This window comes from Chroicocephalus ridibundus, chromosome 1, assembly GCF_963924245.1.
Source record: "Chroicocephalus ridibundus chromosome 1, bChrRid1.1, whole genome shotgun sequence".
Classification (NCBI taxonomy): domain Eukaryota; kingdom Metazoa; phylum Chordata; class Aves; order Charadriiformes; family Laridae; genus Chroicocephalus; species Chroicocephalus ridibundus.
The window spans coordinates 86,480,438-86,491,141 of NC_086284.1; positions in this window are offsets into that span (position 1 = coordinate 86,480,438).

The window sequence follows — 10,704 nt, forward strand, 5'->3', positions numbered from 1 at the left end:
TTACTCTTGATTTCTCATTTTTGCACAGTTCATCCCATCTGGGCCTGAAAGTCAAAGCACTGAAATGTTGCAATAACAGCTGTACTTGCAAACTTTCCATCCCAGCTGATAATTAAATGCAGAATATCTCAAGAAAAACTCATATCTAGAGAAGACAAGCCCAGCTGTTAAAAAAAAAAAAAAAAAAAGAAAAACTGAAATAAACATCTGAGTCTGTCAATGCTTGTGCAAACCAAAGCTGCTCTCCTGATCTCAGGCTGAAGATCTAGCCGAGGTCACAGAGGACCTTGCCTATTGTTTAAACCTGCTGGTGCCTAACTCTTGCAAGAACTCGTAGTTGCATTAAGCAGCTATTGTCAGGGACACAAAGTGTCCACAGCCATGGCCGTCGCTCCCGGCATCTGTCACCTGAAAAGACTGATTCTCTCCAGGCACCGACTGCGCTCGTTAGCTCGCCCTGCCTCTGCTTGTGCAGGGGCACGGGCTGGTGTTTGTGGTCCCAGAGCTGGAGGGGAATGTGATTTCCTCAAGGCTGGCTGAGGGTTAGGATTCACCGAGAGCCAACTGGCCTCAGCCAACATAGGATTGACTGTGCCTGCATGATATCGATAGGAGAAGACCCACTTGATTGTAGATTATGTCTATCATCTATCACACTGGCTTGCAGGGTATGGGGAGCTGTGCAAGATGTGATCAGATCGGAGCAGCTGACATGAAAAAATGTTTATTTTTCCTCTCTTTGTTTAGGGCTTTTGTTGGTTTTAATTTGCCTCTGGACTGCAGCGCAGTGATCAAAAACCTGAGTTTGTGTTAGCACAGTGCAGTCCTCCCAGCAGCACCAGTGGGGGACAGTAGGAAGCATCCACCTTGTGTGAGTATGTCTCCCCCAGAAAGTACCCGTGTCTCACCCCTGGTTTCCATGGTCCAGCTGGGGACAGCTCCAGAGAATCTCTAAAAGCTGGAAATGGCCTGGGACCTCCTGTCTTGAAAGACCACCTCGGGTTTTTTTTGTGGGGTCACACTTCAGCGTTTCAGCTGAAGAGCAGTGGCTCGGGTTTGGTGTGGGCAGCCTGGGGTCCAGGCCAGCGATCAGGCTGCCAGGGGCATCCAGCCCCCCGAGGACAGGTCACTGGGCAGCACCCACCAGACTGGAGGGCGCCCAGTGCCCCCCAGGGTAGGTCCAGGCGGTGCTGACAAGCAGAGGTGCTTCGGCTTCTCACCTGTAGATGGAATGAAGGCACTAAAGCATTCTCAACAAGAGGTCTTTCTCTTCCTTCAGCCTATAAAATCTTGATCTAGTCATTTTTGGACCATATTTATTCCTTGGCGAATTAGGGGCGAGAAGAGGACCATTTAAAGGGAGGCATGGCAAGCGCTCGTTCCCAGGGGTGGGGAGGGCATTGTGAAGGGGATGATGCACATCAGTGCTTCGGTGGAAGGTGCTGTGTTGTACACGCACTTGAACTCTTGTATAAGCGGACTTCACAAATCAAGGAAAACTTCCCTGAAAACAAAAGTTGTAGCAAACAGGGGAGGTGATGGGTAAATGCTCATGTAGTTCATGGCTACCTCATTCTTCACAGAATTAGCCATTTACCTCAACGTTAAAACGCTCAGCAGGAATTAAAAGGAGACGTATCTAGCCTTTGTAGCTGTGAAATGAATTTTGAAAAATGTGGATCAAGTGCAAACTGCCACTGGGTTTTCTTCCCGGGTCTACAGAAGTCTTGCAACCACAGTTTTGAGAGAAGCAATTAACTCCTTAACCTAGAGATGTGCATTGACATGCAGCGTTGTTAACGGTTCCCTTGCTAATCACTCCTGTGGTCTTAATCAGCTGACACATGCATTCCTCGACTCCAGACAGCTTCTCAGACAGCCAAAAGTAATGACCCTCCTCTAACACAACCCCTACAACACTTCCTTAATACTTTCCATGTTGCACATGTTTTCTTAATATATAAAGCTGTGGTATATTGAATTTGTGGGGGCAGCATAAAATTAATATAAAAACAAATAACACTGAATCTACCATGCTGATTTTATTGCTCTAGTTTGTATTTTATTTATTAAAAACCCTTTTCTTCTTTTTTATTTTTTTTTCCCTCTCTTCAGTGAGCTAGCTGACAAATTCCCAAGCTCTTACTCAGGAGCTCTGCAGAGCTTGGGGGATTTGTTGGAAATTTTAGTTCGAGCTTACAACCCTCTTGAGACAGAGGTCCAAATTCCCCTCTCAATTATAAACGCTAGAAGACAGGAGACTTCAGCAAGAACCTCAATCAGACTGTTATCACCTCCAGTAACTTCCCCTTCTCAGTGAGGCTCTGGGAGGTCAAGTGTCTCCAGACCTAAAATAGTTCCCCCTGGCAATGCTTAGCTTCTGGCTCTCCCGGCTCCTGTAAGGAAAGGAGGTCCCTGGGTTGCCATTGCTGTCCTGGAAGAAGGTTGCTGAGATGATGCTTTTGCTGCAGCTGGTAGACGTTGCCATTAACCAGCCTCGCAGGGTTTGGGCAGTAAGACTGGAGGATGATTGGCATTTTTCAAGGTAACCATGAGGATTTAGTTGAGAAGTAGCTGCTGCCACAAATGTTAGCCTAGCTTTCAGCACCAATGGTGATGATTGGTGTGCAATGTCAGCTCAAGAGGGGAGGCCATAACCTTCTAGGGGGGAAAAAAAAAGGCCCAATGGGCATGAATGAGAAACGCACGGCGCACTGCTTAATCCTCCTTGATTTAGGGCTGACTGGAGGACCAGGAAAGCTACATTTTGTTTCCAAATTTAGCTAAAAGATAATTGATGCTTTTCCTTCCAAAAATGCAAACCATGACTATTTTCAAACATTATAAAAAATCCTCAGTAGATGAAACTACAGATAGTTTCAAAATAGGATTAAAAAAAAAGAAAAGATAAATTTGGTCTAGCTTCCCCAGAAGCGGCCTGTGACTTAAGCGCTTTCAATTTTCTCTGCTCAATATGGGGCACCTTAAAGGGACTTGAATTTGAGAGGCTTTGAAAATAAAAGGCTTTTGGTTTGCCCACATGGACAGATACGGAGGGTGAAGTCGGGGTTTGATGATCTTCATCGGGCTCATGGATATTGCCTTTCCATCAGCCTGTCGGCACATCCCTGTCTTGCCCCACCACCTGCCCTCAGCCCCTCATTGGTCTTGATTTAGACATCCCCAAAGGTCACTAGGGATTTAAAAAAACTCTTTTTCCTAGTCATGCCTATTGAAAGGATGCTCAAGTTTTGTTGGTCCTTCAGTCTTGACGCTCTTTTCTGACCTTATTTTCCATTTCCCTCAGCTTGCACAGGGAACACAGAGAACAGGCCACTGCCTGTTGGGGCATGGTTTGGTGATTTAAGGTGCTCCATTGTTTTTCCTTATTGGAGTTATAAATCTATAGGGAGTTTTTACTTTTTGGATTAGAACCTGTTTTAACTGAAATTTAGAAAGCCTTGACGCTTATGAATAGTACATCCCCCCCACTCAAAAAAAAAAAAAAAAAAAACAGAACAAAACAACCCAAAAAGCGGAGAGGAGAGGAGAGGAGAGGAGAGGAGAGGAGAGGAGAGGAGAGGAGAGGAGAGGAGAGGAGAGGAGAGGAGAGGAGAGGAGAGGAGAGGAGAGGAGAGGAGAGGAGAGGAGAGGAGAGGAGAGAAAAAGGAGGGAAGGGAAGGCAAAGCAAGGCAAGGGAAAAGAAAAAAAGAGAAAACTTGGCAACGAAGTGTGGTTGATGGTGTCCTTTCAGTTACATCAGAACCGAGACTAAGAGGGAAAAGGTTTGCAGTAATCGAAGACAGCACTGGATCTGAATCCACAGACTGAGACTTTGGCAGCGTTTGAAATGTCAGCCTGTATCCTGTTCCCCGTTTCATCTACCTCCCTTATGTCTGCTTTCCACAGACAGAAACAAAGTTCATGTCTGCATTCCCCAGCCACCTGTGACCGCCCCACAGATCTGCATTGCAGGTTGTGCCTTGCAATGGCCAAGCGTGTGCACATGTGTATGAGCTCGAGGGCAGCCCCCAACCTCCAGAGCTTTCAAATCAGGGCTGACCACGCTGTCCACCACCATGTGACAGAGTGCTCTTGGGAGCAGCGTGATGCCTTACCAGTCAGCCACGTGCCACCAGCTTGGGGACCTCTGGCATTGGCAGCTGACAGCAGTTGTCCTCTGCAGCTGTCTACATTGCTATCTTTTTCTTTGTCAGACTCCTTAATGCCGCTGATTAATACCAAAGTGTCTTGTTTGATGGCATCATTTCTCATGGTCTTCATTTCTTCTTCCCATTGAAGACTAACCTTCCTTAGGTTAGGAAACCTTCTGGAAACTGGAATTTTTGGATGCTTGGGAGTCAAGGCTGAGCTGACATCTTCTAACTCTTTTTCAATAGGTCACAGCCTCTCCCACAGTGGGACTTCGTTCCCAAAGACAGAAATGATCCCTGAGATGGAATTAGGGGATCAGGGAACAAAAATAACTATGCCAACAACCTCCATGCTCTTTAAAAATACACACCCATTTCTACAAATCTCCGTCACGTCAGCAGTCACACAGCTTCTATGAAGCCAAGTTCATGCTCTGAAACAAGAAACTCTGCTCTCTGAGGGACGTTTCCGTGTGTAACCCAATTCCCAAATCAACCACACCTTGACAGAAGTATTGGTGTTGGAATAAAGCCCAAGGCAGACCCCATGTGTAGATGGGAGCAGACAGTAGGAGGTATTTGAGCACACTGCAAAGGTTTAGGTGGCAGATGGGCTACCAGGGAAAGAGAAAGAAGGTTATAAGGACTGAACAGACAGGAGACAGGGACAAAGGGAGTCTGCAGTAAACTTGCTTGCATGTCTATATTCTCCAGTGAGCATCTCCATGTGTGGAGGTTAAGCCTTGACATATGCACATGAAAATATTGAGGATGCACCAAGGAACACTGTTTTGTCATTCAACTTGTCATGTTTGATTGGAGGCAGTTGCTGGCATTGGCTTGACTTGTTATGGTAAAGCTCTGGCTTTTACTGGTAAGGTAAAAACCGTTCTGAGGTTTTCACACGTCTTGGCTGGCTCCTGTTCTCGAACTGGGGTGGTACCTGTGTATGGCAGAGACAGGTGGCAATGCCACAGACAGTCAAATTTTTCTCTCTCTCTCTGTATAGATAATATCTCCTGGGACATCTGACGCGGCTGTACCAGAATATCCAGCAGTCCTGAAGACGAACCAAGCTCTATCCCCTCTGCTTCACCAGGTGGGACGCTGGGGCTCCCAGAGGCTGGACCCAGCCCTGCAGTCAGGCATGGGGCAGGTCTCAGTGGGTGGTGAAGCCCTGGCTGCGTAACCCTCCCGGCATCATGGTCCCATGGCAACGGGTGGCCTGGGTTCCCTCAATGGGGCCAGGTCCCCAAGGCAGCCCACCAAGAGACACAGGTGGCTGCTGGGTCAGAGGATGGAGGTTCACTTACTTCACCATCCTGCTGTTCTAGCCAGTCTTCTCTGGGCAAACGGCACTTGTGGTTTTGGAGGAAATGAGAGATATTTAACACCCAGAAATCATCTTGGCTGTGTAATTTCTTGCTGGAAGAGGTAGTTCGGCAAGGTCAACATAACCGACATAATTGGGTCCAATTTCTTTAAACACGCTGCCCTGTATAATGAGAATAATGGAGGGCTTTTGCTGCCAGGTTGTTGAGTCACAAATGTGAAAGAAGGAAACCCAAAATAAACAAATTACTGAAGGGTTTTAACTGGCTCTACTTTGGACCCATTTTTAAGCAAGTCTTTAGCTGTAAGAATATTCAAAATTAAAACTCTGCCTGTACCCTGCATAATAGCATTTGGCACTTCAGTGGAGTTCAGTGTTTGAAGCTCAAAGAATAGCTTGGGTTTGGGCTTATCCGTAGCTATATTGTCAGCAATTGTTGATTTTTTGCAAGGCCCACAGCATCTACAGCTGTGTAAAGCACGTGAGCTCGTGTTGGCCTTAAATGAAAGTGGCAGCTATAGCAGCCAAGTGCCGTTCGCAGCGCCAGCTCAGATAAACCTCTCTTTCTTCCTTGAGGGCAGCCCCGCTTCCTAAAAGTGCAAACCCACACAGTTTGTACGAGAGTGTGAAGCGCAAACCTCTGCACTGTAGCTGAAATACACTTCTCCCGACCCTCCGCTGCTTCTCGGCTCCTTCACCAGAGGAGGAGGGTGTGTTTGAAGGGTCTTGGCCAAACAACTCAGTGCTGTTGGTTGAGCAAAACCTGACAGACTTGTGAATATCCTCAGAGATGCTCAGATATGACCCCAAGTGAGATCTCCTCGCTTTCATAGGCTCAGAGATGGGGGGCAAAGAAGCGTCCAACCCATCTCTCTGCCATCACAGGTTTGTTTTCACTGTATTTCCTCCAGCAAACATCACGCGAGTTGTCCTAGTTTAGAGTCAAGGTGAAACTTTCCCGCCTGTATAGGGAAATGTTGCTTTTTTTTTTCACAGCAAAACGGCAGTCCTGCTTTGCAGTGGCAGCACAGATGTCACCCACCACTGGCAGCTCACGTGTCGGTTCAACAAGAGGCACTGCCAAGGTCGACCTCTCCCTGGTACCCTGAGGAGATCCAAACCCAGAAGGCAGCCCCGAATCCCTCCAACTATTTAAGGTAATAAAGCTCTAAATACAATAAAGCTGTGTTTCCTGGCCTAGGAGCGCTTTGGATGGTGAAAAGGATAACCAATGTCCCCACCCCAGCCCTGGCTCATATGCCCCACCATGTCCCTGCTCCCTCCCTTATGGCTGTAGCAGTGGGGTGGCTTGTTGGTCTTTATGAAGTTTTTTGTTCCATCTGGCTGCAGAAGTGGGTCCCATGCAGCCACCAAATCACCCGTGGGGTCGGGTGGCCAAGATGCGACTGCCTGTCTCTTGTACCCACCAGGCTTCACCCATTGGTCTTTGGTTCGCAGCTGTCTTAAGGTGGACAGGAATCAAACAGATCTGGAAAGAAATTAAAATTTTTGCCCTGATCCTTGCAGCAGTTTATTGCACAGCTGCACAAACGTGGGTTTGAGTAGATCTGGGCCCACAAGCCCCCACTGGCTTCAGCTGTGTGCCTGTCTTCAGGCAATATGTGGCAAACCCCAGCTTCTAACTGCTCCAGGCCCACCTTCCCCAGCCTCTGGCAGGTGCCATGGGGACCTCCTGCCATCGTGGCTGTGGGCACTGCTGTACGCTGACAATGCATTCACACTTTTGCTGTAGGGGCGTGTATTTTTTCCAAACATTTGAAACCATAAAGACTACTATTTATTCAGCCAGGGGTTTGTGGCAGGAGGTGAGCTGTGCCCTCCCTCCTCCTGCAGCACCCCATGGGTGGGTGGTCATGTACCCTGCGGGGACCTCTCCCACAACAAGGGCGCACACGGTAAGGGGAACTAGACCTTGCTTAATTCAGAAAGCTTTGGCAGGGCTCAGACCGACGTATTGAGGCAAATAGCAAACGCTCCCGGCCCGCATAAATAAGCTGTCACTTTGAGCAAATACGTAACCGAAAAGCAGGCAGATTGGAAAATTATCTAAAAATAGTGGAGCAAAGATTAGCAGCACAAGAATCAGCTCAGAAGCATCAGGACACTCCTGGGCTTATTCAAATCGCAAGTTCTTAGAGGAGGATTGCAGAGATGTTGAAAATATACAAGCAGCTCTACACATTTGTCGGGCTTGCCTGAACACCAGGAGAGCACCGTGTTCCCAGCAGGGCACAGCGGCTACCTGGGAAGCCTTAGCATTTTTAATGAGTGTCATGAAGAATTTTATTATCATGGAAAGGAATATAATCATTTTCTCAATAAAAAAATCTCCTTAGTCAGTAACTGCTCCTAGCACTGAGAGGCAATTCAGCCGTCTGTAGCTGTCATTTCAGAAGACATATGGCAGGAACAAGATCAAGCCCATATTGCCTTTCATATCAGGAAAGTTTCCCATTAATAACAGGTTTGTCTTTATAATGTGTGTCTTGGAATGAAATAATTTGAGCTATGTGGGTTTTTATGAGACACTCTAGAGACAGAAGTCAGTAGAAATTTCTGACCGACTCCTCCCTTTACCTTCCCCTCCTCAGACCCAGCTTAGGAATTTCACAGCCGTCCAGGTAGTTTCTGTTGTACTTGCATTTTCTCCTGCCTTTCCGCGATCCTGCTGGGTTTTGTTTTGAAAGCATCATTCCTTAAATATTTATAACTTTATTAAACCACCTTGGCTCAGGAATGCATGTTTTCTTTGCCTTACTTTTCCTTAATTTTTTTAGCGTGGCCATTAAAACATGCATCCCTTGGGATGTTGTGGGATTGTAATACTGGTCTAATACCGATACTGTTGCGGGAGCTTGAGAGCAGAGCCACCTTTATTTCTTCCTGGGTAATGAGACTTCCAAGCTGACACCTCTCTTTGAGGTTGCCGTTTGAGTCCTCACCACGGTGGCCTGAAGCACCAGGCCTGCTGTAAGAGCCTTCAGAAGCGTTCCCCCTGCAGCTGTAGGAGTGACTCAGCTGTCCAGGCACTGCTGCTGTCTGATCCCTCTCTGGTCACTAAGGGCTTGGTTACAGATGAGCTGAATGAGTAGCTAGCTGCTGCTAGAGGAGGGAAGATCCCATTCCCCTCCATCCCTGGGTCCCCTCCGTGCCCTCCTCCAGATCTTAGTCAGCACCACGCACCCCCCACAGCCCCGACTCTCCTTGCACTGGCTCTGGCACTTGTCTGATGCCAGATAAGCCAATCCATCCCACTAAAACAGCAGAGCCATGAGTTATTAATTCAACTCAAGGTGTCTTGTGAAACCATACCCTCCAGCTAAAAGCACAGCTGTGCATTAAGCTATCTCTGTAACAAGAAGGAGTATACAACCTTTCATTTCTTAAAATGGGAATTATAGATTCTGGAGGGTATGGAAAAACATGTCAGCAGTGGATCTGAAACCATCTGCATTTGAGCTTCTGCTACATCGTGTGATCTCTAAGAAGTAACTTCTGTGTCATTTCTCAGTGGGGCTCTCATGAGCCTGCATTTCTGTGGGAGAGCTTGGACAGGTACACCAAAACGACCTGTCTCATGCCAACAAGCCAGCTACTTCTCCTGTTGGTTTGTCCTGCAGCTTTGGATAGGTCAGCCTCTTTGGGCCCCCCGTGTCCCCAGCCGTGAAGCTGCTGTCTCCTGTGCACCAGGATGCTCCACAGGCTATGCTCTACAGTAGGGTGGGTACAATGCCGGTGACGAATTCCTAAGAGGGAGATGTTGTAGTCCTTTCTCTTCTTTGGCTTGCTCCCACTGTCTCTTACACACGTCCTTAATTCCCAGGAGAAAACTGTCCCGAGCTCTGGGAGTAATTAGTAAGAGGGCACAGCAGATAAGCAGTCGCAGTAAGCCTGAGCAGTGATTATAGGGCTAAGTATGTACCTGGGAAGTTATAGACCTACTTTTTAAAAGTGCTTTAAAGATGAAGCATGCTTTTTCATGATGTATCCTCATTATTATGACCAGTCTTTCTGTATACAAAGGAACAATGACACCTGCCAGGGCTTGCTATTGCTCTCCCTGCGTCGTTAGCAAAGTACAGGGACTCGGTTTAGAGAGCCTGTGCTGCCAGTCAGTGCTGGGCGTGCTGGGCACTGCCGTCCCTCGCCGTGCTGGGCGAACCTCTCTGCACCTCCCTTTTAACGGGGACAGTAGTTACCGACAGCTTGTCTCCTCGGTGTCGTGAGACCGGACTCATTAGCATTGGCAAAGTACACAGCCACCTGGATAAAAGAGAGAGATAAGCGCTCGGTTTCATTATTTCAAGACCCAGATCAAAGAGCTAAGGGCAGCCTTGATTTGCCACTAGAGGTACACCTGCAAGCAATGTCCGAGTAGAAATCAAGCAATAAAACCGCTGACAGTAAAAACAACAATGAAGGCATGAAAAAAAGTTTGCAGCTGGTCAGCTGGAACACAATGAAACAAGGAAAACCGAAAAACAACCGCTGGTTTGTCTCTGACACCTTTTACCCTCTTGTTGCAGAGGCTTTTTAAGCAAAACAAACACTCCACAGGATACATAACTTGGGGTTTTTTTAAAGGAAATAAGGAAAGGAAAAAAAAGGCTTCCCTTTCCCCACCCCACCCCCCCATAACTGCAGCTTTTGGAGGAAGGAGGTTCTACGTAAGAAGTTAATGATTGAACAATAAATTCTTGGTAGTTAAAGAAGGGGCGAAGCACAAATCTCTCTCTGCCTCTATTCCCTGCCACCCCGACAGCCATCAAACATTGTCAGACCTAAAGCCACCAATAAATTTCCCTGCTCCCCAGCAGCATACTGTAGTGTTCTTGCCCCGGTGTCTCAGGTAAGTGCCTTCACATGGTATTATGTACAGGCTGACATGTTTTATATATCCCCTCTGGTTAGTACGCACTCACATTCCTGCAAGGTTAAGAAAGGGTATTCAGCCAGGGAGAAGTAAAAGGATGCAGAAAGGTGGGTCACAGTTATCCGGGGAGGGAGACAGAAGAAGCGGCGCAGACCTGTCTGGGGAGCGAGCCCCGGGTGCTGGGGGATGTCTGCACCCCGACCTCCGAACGGCAAGCATACCTCCTCCACCTGGGCTTGGTCCACAGGGAAGCCGTCGTTTCCCACCTCCAAAGCCATCCATCAGCATGACACGACGAGTTTCCTAGTTTGTAAGGTACCTCA